This window comes from Myiozetetes cayanensis, unplaced genomic scaffold (assembly GCF_022539395.1).
Source record: "Myiozetetes cayanensis isolate MyiCay16 unplaced genomic scaffold, myiCay2020 scf6-25, whole genome shotgun sequence".
Taxonomy (NCBI): Eukaryota; Metazoa; Chordata; class Aves; order Passeriformes; family Tyrannidae; genus Myiozetetes; species Myiozetetes cayanensis.
In genome coordinates this window covers 14,287,697-14,300,810 of record NW_026087853.1, presented here as the reverse complement: position 1 = coordinate 14,300,810, position 13,114 = coordinate 14,287,697, and the positions used below count along the sequence as shown (strand labels likewise).

The 13,114-nt window shown below is 38.4% G+C and overlaps 1 protein-coding gene across 1 annotated transcript in view; it reads left to right on the top strand.

Annotated features, from left to right (window-relative positions):
• Positions 1–13,114, top strand: part of SLC24A4 (solute carrier family 24 member 4) — a 94,264-nt gene that overhangs the window by 8,070 nt on the left and 73,080 nt on the right. The gene's annotated exons all lie outside the window — the stretch shown is intronic.

Here is a 13,114-nt window from a genome sequence, read left to right as displayed (position 1 = left end):
AGTTTCTTATGCCCTCAAAGACCAGGAAAATTACCAGCCTTAAGCATCCTTTTCTTGTGTTGATCTAAAAGGAAATGAAAATGAGGAAAGGTTTAAGAAAAAATTTCTTAGTAGTTTTGTGCATATGGTATTCACATATGTTCACGTATAACACATAGATGCAGTGTCCTGTGAATGTCTGTGTATGCATGCACAGATGTATATATTTATGTAGTTGAAAGACTTGTTAATCAGCCAGCATGAAGCTTATTTCTGTAGCCACTTGTCATGTGCTGGTGGGGTTTTATTTGGTTTGGGTTCACTTTGGGTTGTTCCCCCTCACCCGGTGTCTGCAGACTCACTCTTGTCCCTGTTGAGCACTAAACCTTATTGATTGTGGTTTCAGTGGTTTCTTTTCTGGGAAAGATAGATGTGTGACAATTTAAAACTGCTTTTGGTGGACTAGGTGAGAGGGAGTGACAAACATTTAATGACAAATTTTTCTCATGGGACTCTCTAGGTCTCCTAATCAGAGCTCAGATTTAGTTTGAACTTCTGACAGTCTTTGCCTGGCTTAGGAATGTGGTTATTAAATGAGTATGCAGGTAGGTGTAGTTGAAGTTAGTTGGGAAAAGTGTTTTATTAATTTTTTTGTGAAACAGTGTAGGAAATGTGCTTTGATTGAAGGTAGAATTTGAAAAATAACCATCCTTCTCTCTGAGCTGTTCATTTTCTAGCAGTGTATTAATACTGGCATCCAAAATAGTAGAAAGAAATGAGACAAACATCTCTCTGTGCTTTGGCTTAACCTGCCAGCAGCATCCCCTGGAGAGCTGAGAACAGAAAATGAACTCCAGGGTAATTTATCTATATCCCCAGGTCTAGGTGTCAAGCTTGCAGGAAGTAGTTTAACGCACAGTAAATTAGTGTCTGACTAAAATGCCATTTAGAGATGTAGTAAATAAAGGCAAATGAAACATATTTAATAGTTTTTTTATATTGCTGTATATTCTTAAACCTAATAAAAATATTACTTGATATAATCTTATTTCATATGACTCAGATTTATTTATAGTTGGTTTGGATCCAGTTAAAGCACACTGTTGGATAAGTACTTTACAAGCTAAGTCTTTGCTCTGAAACCAAAAAGAAGGTCTTCTAAAATGTAGCCACTTCAGAAACAAATTTAATGTCTGTGGATACATGCCTGTACTTTCTTTGACTGGAACAAAACACCCAGGTTGAATGCTCTGGAGTGCCAAGACTAAGATCTGAAGTTTCCCATATTAGAAACTCCAGTTTTAGTATTTAGATATCTGATTGCCTATATTTCAAACCACATTACCTAAGCATTTCTCAAATATTAATGTAGTAATAGTGCAACATGTCTCTCTGTAACTCAGGGAGACAGTAGCTGTGTAAATTAGTGGCCTGAGGTCAAAATATGTGATAAAACAAAGAAACAAATTGAGATACCTCAGTCTTGATCTAGGCTCCTGCAAAAATGATATTTGATCACAAGTTTGGACTAATATGACCTCCTCAAGTTCATTAAAACCTGAGTTGCCCTCTGATTTGGTATGGAAATTGAATTATGTTTCACTCAGAACAAACTTGAAATCCTAAATTGGGGATTTCAGAGTCAAAGTTAATGAGACTTAGGGTTGCAGATCTCCGTGGTATTGCTGACTGACTCACCCTTGGTGTGGGATACTGTGTGGGTATTTAGATGTGTTCTTCATTGGTATGACCGTGCAGATAAACCTTTCTGTGTGGATACCTGCTCCATTTTCCACTCAGAAAATCGTGCTGCATAAAATTGTGCTGTTGGTATAAAAGCTGTGTTTAAATTTACCAATCCTTATCCATAGCAATTTTTATTTCACTGCTTGTTTTTTACCTTATTGCTTGTAACATGTCTCCATGTACTGCAGCTGAGACAGAAAGTGCTACTGTCTTGCTTTGTATCATGTGCAGTTCTTACCACACCTGATTTTACTGTTGTAGGTGAGTTGAAAAGGTTTGTAAATCAGACTGTGAGCATTAATCCATACTCTTGGGTTTGGCCTAGGACAGTCTTTACGAGTTACTGGATTGTTTGACAGATGTTAAAACTCTGCATTTGTTTCTTCATCTCTGTGCTCTCAGTGCCTTAACAATCCATAACTTGGACCACCAATGTGGAGGATTCAGACAGAACTGGGCGAGCACAGAACTGGGCTGCAGGGAAGCAGGTTGTGAAAAGCACCTGGAGATAGAAAACTCTCACAGGAAGCTGCAGGAGGGACAGAGAAGTTTGGGGGCTGGAATTGTGTTGTATAAAGACTAAGATTATCCAGTCAGGGAGCCTGGAGTTGGAGGATAGTTGAAAGGGACACATGAGTGAAGGGAGACTGAATTTGAGTAGTGAACCCTGAGAGAATCTTGGTAATAGCAAGGCAAAGAAGTAGGCGCTGAGAAGTAGTAAGCAGAGACAGTGCTAAGAGAAAGTGAAATATCAAAATTTGTTTTTGGTTGGGCAACAAATCTAGAATGAAAAGCAAGGGGAGTCTGTAAAAAGAGCTTAAGTTACCAAAGAGCTGCTTTTTAGCCTTGTGTTTGGCACTTAAAACTGGATGTAGATGTAAAGCAAGCCAGACCCTACTGAGTCTCAGCTCTCTCTCTTTGAATCTCAATAGGTTTTTTTTGAGGGTCAAAATGACTGATTAAAAAATACACTTAGGCACAGTGTGCAATTACAGTAAATTAGTTTTAAACTTTGTTCTGCTAATATTTCTGAAAAGAACCCTCAACGTTGATTTTTTTCAGAAGTTAGAAAATTTTATTATAGGTATTTAGTCTGCATTCAGTAATACCAAGGACATTTTACAGAATAGATGTGATTACCCACATAACAGGCTGAAAATACTCTATGAGCCTGCTGACAATTAAATGGGCATCAGTCCTGTTCTGCAGGAAGGCAAGACCTTCAGGCAATAAAGAGTGGTGGTTTTCTTTATTCTTTGAAGTTGACAAACATTGAAGACATTGTAGTAGAGATTGTAATAGCCTTAGAAACAGCTAAATTCATTTCTGCTGAGACTCTGCTGGTAAGTTGAAGTACAGCAGAGCAGATACTTCAGGTGGATGGCAGGTTACATATGTGTGTGCTCATTCAGTTGCTTCCTTTTTTGCGGCGTTAAATTAACGGTTTAATGTTAAGGACAAGTGCTGCAATAATGGTATTTAGAGCAACATTCTCTACCCATAGTGAGGAACAGTGGTAAATGTTCCTTCTTGTGAGCAAGAAGGTGATAATTTAGACTCTGTCTGTTCCATTTTCCATACGTACTTGCTTGTTGGACAGTGCCCTGAGATCGGCTAAACCTGATGAATTATTTTTCCCCTGCATATGATACACTCAGTTTCCTGGATTGAGGGCAACATGACTGGAACTATCGCAGAAAAATCTGAACCTTTGAATAGCAAGATGTAAAATGTTCACGGATGGTGGGAAACATTTAAATTTCTGGAATAGAATTTCTGGATGACATTTGTGTTTAGAAGCTTAAATTGACTGAAATGTGGAAAACAGATATATTATCCCCTTCCCCTATTTACTGTGAATCAGCTTGTGCTTTGAGTTTTGTGAGCTCCTAGTGCAAACACAGACTCTTGGAGAGAGGCAGTTGTTCTTTAGAGCATCTGAGGGCATATCTGTGTTGGTGTACACTGCCTTAACTCCACTGTCATTACAATCTCGACATATTTTACAGCAGCTGGGGTTTTGCCCTGCTTATTTAGTGCTGGATGGTGAGATGACTAGTTCTTTGGTGAGAATTTTCTCCCTTTACTTTTCATGCCTTTGTGAAGTTTGCATTCTTTGCCTGATTATGTCACGGTTTTTTAAATCCCTCCACAGGATCTTTGACTACTGTTGCCTAAAATTGTAAGGCTTTTTCTTACCTCCTGAAGCCTTTTACAAGCCTTTCTCTTCCCTGTTGCTGCTGTCCCTTTGTTTGCTTCCTTTACCTGCACTGAAACTTCGAGATGTTCCCAGTGTCCATTTGCCTTTTTCTGTTATTTTTTGTGTAGACCCTTGCAGATTAGTGCATGAAGGAAACTGTGTGGAATATTATTGTTCACTCCTTCCTTGAATCTCACTTTGTGAGCTGTGAGCATCAGGGTGCTCTCAAGAGACTGACTAGCCAGGATTGGCTACACAGGGAAGAAGTGAAAGCTAGTGTATTAATTAGTCCTCTTTCAGTCATGTTTTGCTAGTTGAGGGTGGAAGGTCCCTATAGAGCTGTAGTGTCGTCTGTCCTTGTTGTGAGATGCAGTGGCAGTCCCTAAGAGCACCTAATGGAAATGGACAAGAAAAAGAAGACTGAAAAAGGCAAAGTGATTTACCCAAAATCTGCAGAGCTCAGTAGTTATGCTGTGTTTTCTTTCCCTCCATAATCATAAATTATAGCCATATTAAGTTCATTGAGCCTGGAGCTGTTGCTGATGCCACCACCACCTCTCAGCTCTCCTTCCTGATCAGCTCATGACTTGACTCTTTTATTGTGCTTTTAAAAATGAGAAATACAACTCTTCACAATAAATAAATAATTAAATAAAGTTACTTCTTCCCAGCTACACTACAGAGCACTTACAATTTCTCCACGTCCTCCACTTAGAGGAAGAGGAAACCTTGGAAAGTAAAGATCTTCTTGTTTTTCCTACAAGGGGGTGAATACATGCCTAGGTGACCCAGCTTTGGGCCAACTGCTGTCCACAGAGAATGGAGCTGAAAAATTGTGACTAGGGATGTTGCAGGTCTCTGCTATGGTGATGGTTCTACAACTGGGGAATGCTGTGTGAGAGGGACTGTATAAAATGTGAACACTCTGCTGCTGTATCAGGGATAAAATGAGGACCTCTTGTTGCTTGCAGGCTGAAAAAGAAAAGAAAGAGTTGAGTATTCTCTCGTGTGTGAGCAAACCTGTGCTTGTGCCTGACTCAAAGGTCTTTAAAAATTTGGAGGGTTTTTATTTCATGGTGGTGTGAGGAGAGGCTTTTCCTCTGACTTTCTGTCTGCCAGGTGACTTTTAAGTGCAGAACAAGTACTTCAGATTTGAAGTTAATCAATTAATCAATTGTGTTTTTCAATACCATGTGTGTTTACTATAGTTATGTGGTTGTACGGGATTGTTTAGCAATAGCATGTGTTGAGAGTGTTCTTACTTGGAAAGACTATCTGGGATCATCTCCAGAACTGCTTTAAGCTGGGGATATTTAGGGCAACTAAGTTTAGTAAGTACTACTTAGGTAATTAAAGGTTGGATCTGGGCTGCTTTCTCTGCAAGACAGCAGACTGGTAATGGGAAATTAGTCAACTTGGTTCAATGTTATCTTCTGTATAGCACAGAGTCAGGTCCCACCCAGCTCAGAGTTTTATTTTTCTAATGTCTTATGGGGTATTGAAAGTCAAAATAATATTACTTTTCATGTAGTCTTGAAGGTAGCAAAACTAGCTCAAATTGCTGAAGTTGAAAGTAGTATTTATAGCTGGTTTTGAAACAGTCTGGACCCTTTTTCTTTAAAGGAAAAAATGCAGACTGGCTAAGGAATGGTTAAGTCTCTGCTAAATAACTACTTGTTAAATTCTTTTTACTCAGTGTTTCACGACTTTGTACCCTTAGATGTAGGTACAAGACCAATTTGCACATATAAGAGAGATGTTACATGGAAAAAAGGACAGTTGCCCATATCATACAAACATTTCAGGGTCTTAAGAAGTACTGTGTTTCTAAAAGCTCAGTGGCTTTTGAAATTATTCAGATTTGGTGGAATGCATGAAATTATTTGCAGAGTCTTTTGATTTTGTTGAACTTTTTCAAAATTTGATGTTTTCTCCACTGTTCCAGCCCCTGCCTGGTTGAATGCTACTCAAATGCCATTAGCATCACTGTCCTTCTGGGCTGACATTGCAAATGGGATAGGAATAGTGATGCATGTACTATATGCTTCTTAGGAATAAAATCGTAATCTTCACAGCTGAAGTTCTTTCCTTCCAACCAGTGACCAATTTCAAATATTTTGGTCCTACTACATTGCTGACTCCAGACTGGACTCTGAATTAAGCTCTGCAGTGCAGCTCTGAGGAAGAGAGATTGCACCTCTGACAGAGGGTCAGCTGTGGTTGTGGGTCAGTTCAGTCCTCCATAGGGTTTTCAGCTGTGAGAGGCAGCACATCTGATAACTTGTGCAAGAGATGAGAACCTCCTGTATCCAAAGTGTAGAGTGGAAAATGGCTGTGTTGGACAACATTGTCTGTGTGCCTGTCTGTGCTAAGACTTGTGATGTCTCACTGATCAGGCTGCAGTAGGGGATGATATCACCTGGTTCTGGAGTGCCTACAGACGTGACTGCAAACTGACATTTGAGCATTATTGTAAAAAGATTATCATCTGTTTTGTATGGAAAACTGAGTTCAGTCACTGTACTAAGTGGAGAGACTTTTCTGTTCATCTTGTTTGGAGTTCTTTGCAACAAAATATTGCATCACTTTTTCTAAGTTGCAGATATGTTTGTCTGTTGTTTTAATGGCAGTTTTAGTCTAGTAGCTGAAGTTTGTGTTCAGTAGTTCTCTGCCTTGACATGAGATGTACAGGGCTGCATAATAACCTTATCCACCAATCTTTACTGCAAGAGATCGAGATCCAGTGTTTCAGTATGTCATGGGAACCAGGAAATTCTCAATTCTAGCTGTACCTGCAGCAGTGACTACCCTTTGGGATTTTATCCTATATTCCTTCACTCCAGAAAAGTGAGTGAAGGAATCCACCCCCACCACCACCCCAGGGAGCAAAAATATAATTGAACACTAGTGGGGAACCTTGATCCCTTTATCCCTTCTGCAAATATTACTCAGTTAGGTTGAGTTCTGAATCTGAAAAGCATCTTTATGATAGTAAGCCTTGTTCTCCATAGAGAATTAAGATGATCTTGGCTTTCCCAATGGTAGATTTGCAACTACTTAGATGCCACAGTATGAATTCTGGTTTGGAGTGTAAATATAGTGTAGTTTGCCAGTGAGGCACCTGTTTCTTACCCTCAGATTGTTCAGTTCATTGCTCTGATTATCTCCTTTTTTTTTTTTCCTCTGCAAAAACACCTTTCCTCCTTTTCTACCTGTAAAATTTATCTTTAATATTGGAAATAGGAATGGATTGCTTGTTTCCAAGTAGTGTCATCAGATTAGGCATTTGTAGGAGTAAAAACGCAAAGTGCTACAGTCATTATGTTCCTAATGAGTGTGTTTATATTCTGCTAGTAAACGCATTTGAGTGTTTTGGAAACAATAGTAATCTTTCTTTTCTCCATGGATGTGGTGTAGCATACCCCTCCGTGACTTGGTATTTTAGTTGCACAGTGACTTTATGCACTTAATCTTGGAGAGGCAGTTTGGATCGTATTATTTAACAGCCATGGATAAAAGTCTCTTGCAATTATGAGATTAACAAGAGTTACTCTTGTGTTTTGATTCTTCCTGCAGTCTGATATGTGAATACATGTCTGCTTTGACTGGTTATGTGTTTGATGTTATTTTCTCTATCTCTTGTGGGTTTTTTCCCCCCCTCTTTTCTTTAGAGAAAAGTTCTATTAGCTGAAAGATTTTCAAAGAATGTAAAAGGCTTAAAAGCCATGGATGTTCCTTCAGATGCTGCTATTAGTGCTGGGGAGCTTCACCACTGCAAAATAACAAAAAATGAGAATAGAAATTTGGCTTTACTGGCTGTTAAGCTGGATGGTCTATGTTTCAGAGAAGATAATTCAGATAATTTGATTTTCCTTGAAACAAACTCGGGAAAGTAGTGTGCTTTTTCTCCCTTCAGGGAAAATGTCCAATATCCAGTATATGAAGTTAGAAACACATAATTAAAGTTGTTAGAAAAATCATACTGTTGTAAGATATTAATTGCTGGTAAATTTATGCTAACTGTAAAATATCTCTGGCTTTTTAGAACGTCATGCATCACTCTATTTATTAGTTCCTAACTAAAATATTTAACTTTGTGATGTTAAATAATTTTATGGGGAAAAATATCTGCTAATTCAGATGCTTGAAAATAGGAACAGGTTGGCTTTCATAAATCAGCATAGCTCCTATTTATTGATGTTGTGTAACAGTTATGGATGTGATGCTACAGTTTTAAACTTCAGAAAAAGCTGATTAGTGTAAACCTCCCACATAGCATTGAGGACAGGCTGGAGGCAATGACCCACAGAAACATGGTTGCACTTCAGTATTACAGAAATAGTCCACTATCTCAGTTAGTCTAAATACATGGCTAGATTTAGAGGTTTGTATGTATTTACTTTTGGTGTTTGGATTGATTTTTCATTTAATTGACATTTTGTTGGTCCACTTTTTGGAAACAGAAACTGTGGAATGGAGTTTTGCAATAGAGGTACCAGCACACAAATGGCAGTACCTGGAGGGGAATATTTCTGCCTCAAGACAAAGAACTTGTCTAGAACTGGAAGTTTGTTACAACGCTCCATACTACAGTGTGTTCATTTCAGTTTGAAGGGCACATTTTTAAGTATACTCAAGTTGGATCTAATTCATGGTTTTGCTTGAGCAAATATTCTGATTTAGTACATTGGTGCAGAACTTTAACACTGAACATGTAATTGACCTGAAGTTGTTGAGCCTGTTTTGAACTGAGACATTTCCAATGCCTCCATCAGGAAGGATCATTGGTGTTTCAACCTGTTTTCAGATGAAATAGGGACTTAGACTCGTGCAGGAATCAAAGTTTTTGAGTTTGTTATTTTTTTTTCTTCAAAGTAGTATTTTAGTGTTGTGGCCCCCTGGCCCTTCCTAAGCCACTGTTTACATCAGTAGGACTTCTCCAAACGCAGCAAATGCAGCATTGGACTGCTTCATCTAGTGGAAGGTAGGATCTTGCTGTTGATATCTGCAAATATTACCTGCATGCAGGTTCTCTGATTTACACTCTTATGGAGCACTGCTACTTGAAGTGGGGAGTTGAGATTTTATATGTCTTTTGTCTATTGTATTTACATGGTCTGTAAATCTAGTGTGTGAGCTGACCATCTAATGACCTCTAAAAATGCAGCCTTTGGCGAGATGAGGAGGGATTTGTTACTTGGCAGATTTGTGCTAGCAAGCTCCAGGTTATTTACGGAAGTCTGGAATTTTGTGCTCTTGGATTTAAAGAGTACTGTGTAATTCAGATCAAAGGCAAAGTATTAAAATCTTAATTCCACTGAGAGAAATACCCTTTATTTTGGCATTCTTGGACATTATTCTTAGTTCATGTTACTAGTGCACCTTATAAAAGAGAAGAAATTTAAAGTTTTCTCATATTTTTTTTGTGAAACAATTTTTCTTTCCCAACTGGACTATTAGTTTGTGAAGCTTATTCATAATTTTAAAAGGAGAAGCTCTGTTCTGATACTATATAATACAAAATCACAGAATTACTGTCAGGTGTTTGTACTTTCTCAGCAGATTGCATAGTGAAAACATTTACATGTTCAATTTCATTGTTAAAGTATTGAAATATCCCTGTGTCATCCAAACTATTAGAGAGTATATAGGTAAGGAGGAGGAAGGTAGGGAACCAAAGCAAAGGACATTTCAAAACTATTAAAATTGGTGTTCAAGAAGGCTGTTTAAATTGGTACAGATGGGAGATGCTAAACCGCATTTCTGTGGATTTCTACAACCAATGTAAAATTCATGGGTTATGCATCTGAAAAAGATCACAGTGAAATTAATTTGCTTGGTGGAAAGCAAAGTAGCCATTGCTACTTTGTGTTTCCCTCTCAGATGATGAAAACTACTTCCAGGCAATCTTACTGTGCTGTCTAGTGCACAGAAGTATCTTGAATCTTGGTAGATGACTTTGGGTCGTAGAACAGAAACTGTAAATCTCTGTACTTGAGTCTGTTTGTTGTCCTTGGCCTGCAGAAATGTGCCAGATGACACTAGCAAGTTTTCTGTGTGGTCTGAAAGTACTGTGTCCCCCTTAAAGATTAATTTCTTTACCTATTTCTGTACTTCCAAAGCTATGGAACTGATACTAGAAGTGTAATAAAGCAAAATGTTCTTGTAGTGGGAGTTGTACCCCTGTCCATAGAAATTGTTTCCCTGACAGTGAAATAACTGGATATATTACTGAAAACTATTCGATTCCATTCTCAAAAATGTCCGTAAGGAAAATTCCCCTCAATACGAGGAGGAAATGGGGTGTAGAGTGTTTGTTTTTTTTTAAAAGCCTCAGTAATTTTAAAAGCCTCGGTACTTAGATATAGACAAATTCTCTGTGAAATCTTTGGAGTAAATATTCTCAATTCTCTGGATCTCAGCTGAAGTTCAATGTCTTTGGCAATCTCAATAAGTGCACCCTTAGGTACCTGGATGTCCTGGCACTTCAGCAGTAGGGGAAAAGTTATATAAAACTTTCTGCCATGTTTTAGAAAAACTGTATTTTCTCTCTAAAGTGATGTAGGTCTCTAATCTCAAATCATACTTGCAGCTCATTCAGTGAAGTTGGTGAGGACTTTTGTACACAAAGTGAGCTTTTGACAAGTGCCTCGGGTAGGACTGGATGAGTCTCCATCACTACAGAATCTTACACAATAAGCATGAAGAACTGTTCAGGGATGGTGAAGCAGTGGAGACCAAAAGTCTCTCACTGTAGGAGAAGACTCACATTCAAAAGATGGCAGTTCTTGTGGAGCAAGTTGGGAACTGGGGAGCTGTTTTGCTGTAGGAACATTTTCTCACTCTTTTTGGACTGACTTATTGTTAAAGCTACAAAGATGCAAAACTGTTACACTGCATGAATCAACTTTAGGTCTGTAGCTGAGACAGTTCCAATCTCTGCCTTTTGGGGTTTTTTTTGAGGAGAGGCGATATTCCCTTTAATTATTGACCAGTGAGATGTGAGAACGCTAGTCTGAAAATGGAAGGATTTAGGTTTAACGTTTTTAATGAAAATGGCCCTAGTAAAAGTGGCTTGTGCTGAATTCAGCCTTACTGAGGCGTGGATGGAGTACTTGATTAGGACTACTCCTAATCAATCTAGTCTCTCCAGAGGCTTTGGCAGATCTCAGTGTGTTATTGGAGAGTAGTGTTGCTCAGGTAAAAGTCAGTTGGCTCTTTCCCAACATGAAGGTAGTAAGCTCTGCACGGGCAAAATTGCCTAGGGAAACCTGCAAGATAAATAGGGAGGTGCTGAATTCCTGCTTCCATTAGGGATAGAGAACTGCTAATACAAACTTTCTGGATCATTTTTTTTACTCAAGTTCCATATTAATCCTGTTTTACCCCTAAATTTGGTGGTTCTGATCTAATCCTCCATGTTGCAGGCCTCGTTTATGGAGTTTGACTAAAAATACTTCTCTGTCTCACAAGACTACAGTGAAGTTTCGTGGGTTAGACAGAAATGCTTTGCTACACTAATGGAAACTGCAGAATACTACAAACAGAAAGACAGTCATAACCACAGAATACTTGACACTAGGCATTTGTTCTATACCCAAGATACACTTAAATTGTTTCTCAAATTGAACATTGCATTTGAAATAACTCCTTCCTGAAAATACTTAATGACAAAATTACAGACCTTTCAAATGACATGCTGTGTCTTATGCTATAGCTATTTCATTTGCAGATTTTAGATAATATTCACTGATTCAAAAACAGTGATGACAGTGTTATTGGTTTGGGTTTTTTTAACTGTGGAATATTTGACTCTTTAGACAGCAGTAAGCATATACCATTAAAAGTTAGGTTCCCTATGATGCATATTATATTGGTTGTTTATGATGAGAGTAACTTCCATGTGACATTAGCCATTTAAAATTGAGACAGGTAGACCTCATTTACCCTCAGTGGAGACAAGCATCCCAAATACCTTGCACACTGATAGTCAGATGAATTTGGTGTGTCTTACTTTTCTGTTCTAAAACAAGCATCCTTCAGAGTCAGTGTTATGTGAGTGCAATTCAGTGTGTAGAGATGCATTTCTAAGTACATTTGGGTAAAGGTTCAGCTAAGATGGTAGAAAGAAATGTGACCAACTTCTTTCTTTATTTGGCAACGCATTGTATTTCTTTGCATTTTGCCTGTGACTTTTCATTTTGCTTTGATTTGCCTTAGGCTTTTGTGAATTGCTTTCTTCAAGGGACAAAAATGTTTTTAGAAGAGCTTGTGTGTATATGACTTTGAATGACATTTTGTTGTCTCATTTGTGTTGCTGCTGCCATCATTAGTCTCTCATAGAGAAGTGACAAGAGGTGTGTCAGAATTGGACGTTTCTGTTATTCACTTCTTACTGATTACGTGTAGTAAAGAAGTTTAGAAATTAAAAATTAGGATACTGTGCTTACTGTCACCGTCTGCATACAGAGATACAGAGAGTGGGATTTCAAAATAGCAGCTATTCTTTTTGCCAGGGTTTGGCTCTCATATGGGACACTAGAAATATTTTAGGAGTCTTATTCTCTCCTTGCTCTTCCAGGATGGCAATTCATCTTCTAAGTATTGTTAATATAGATTGCTCCAAATCTGCTTTTCACACCAAGTGGGCATTGCTGACTCATTCCTCAAATGCTGTTCATTGCCAAATTTGTCATGCAGGTTCCTTTAGTCAGGCAGCTCAGCCACCAGTGCTGCTGTTTCTCACTGCCCCAGGCAGAAGCTTAGTGCTCTTCACTCATGACTGAAACCTGCACTAAGAATTCAGTTCTTCAGAAAGCTCAAGTGTACAGAAGCTGGGACTGTTCCTTAGGTACTATATAATACCTCATCTTACTCGGTGTTACCTTCTACAGTGTACCTTTGAGTGCTTTTTTAATTAATTTTTCTTCTTCTTCTGAGTGTGCACACATGATCTGTCAGTTAGAAGCATTGTATATATTCTTTATACTGTATATTTTTTAATTGATTTGTTTAAACAATTTCCAGTCATTATATCTTCATTGTGCACTATCAGTAGCTCCTGTGTGGATGTGTATGGACTGCAGGCTTTCTGCATGTCTCATGGGTTACTGGTTTCACTTGTTGAGTATCTTACAGCTGAGTAGCTGAGATACTAATTAGACCTCATAATTTTGGGGCACACATAGC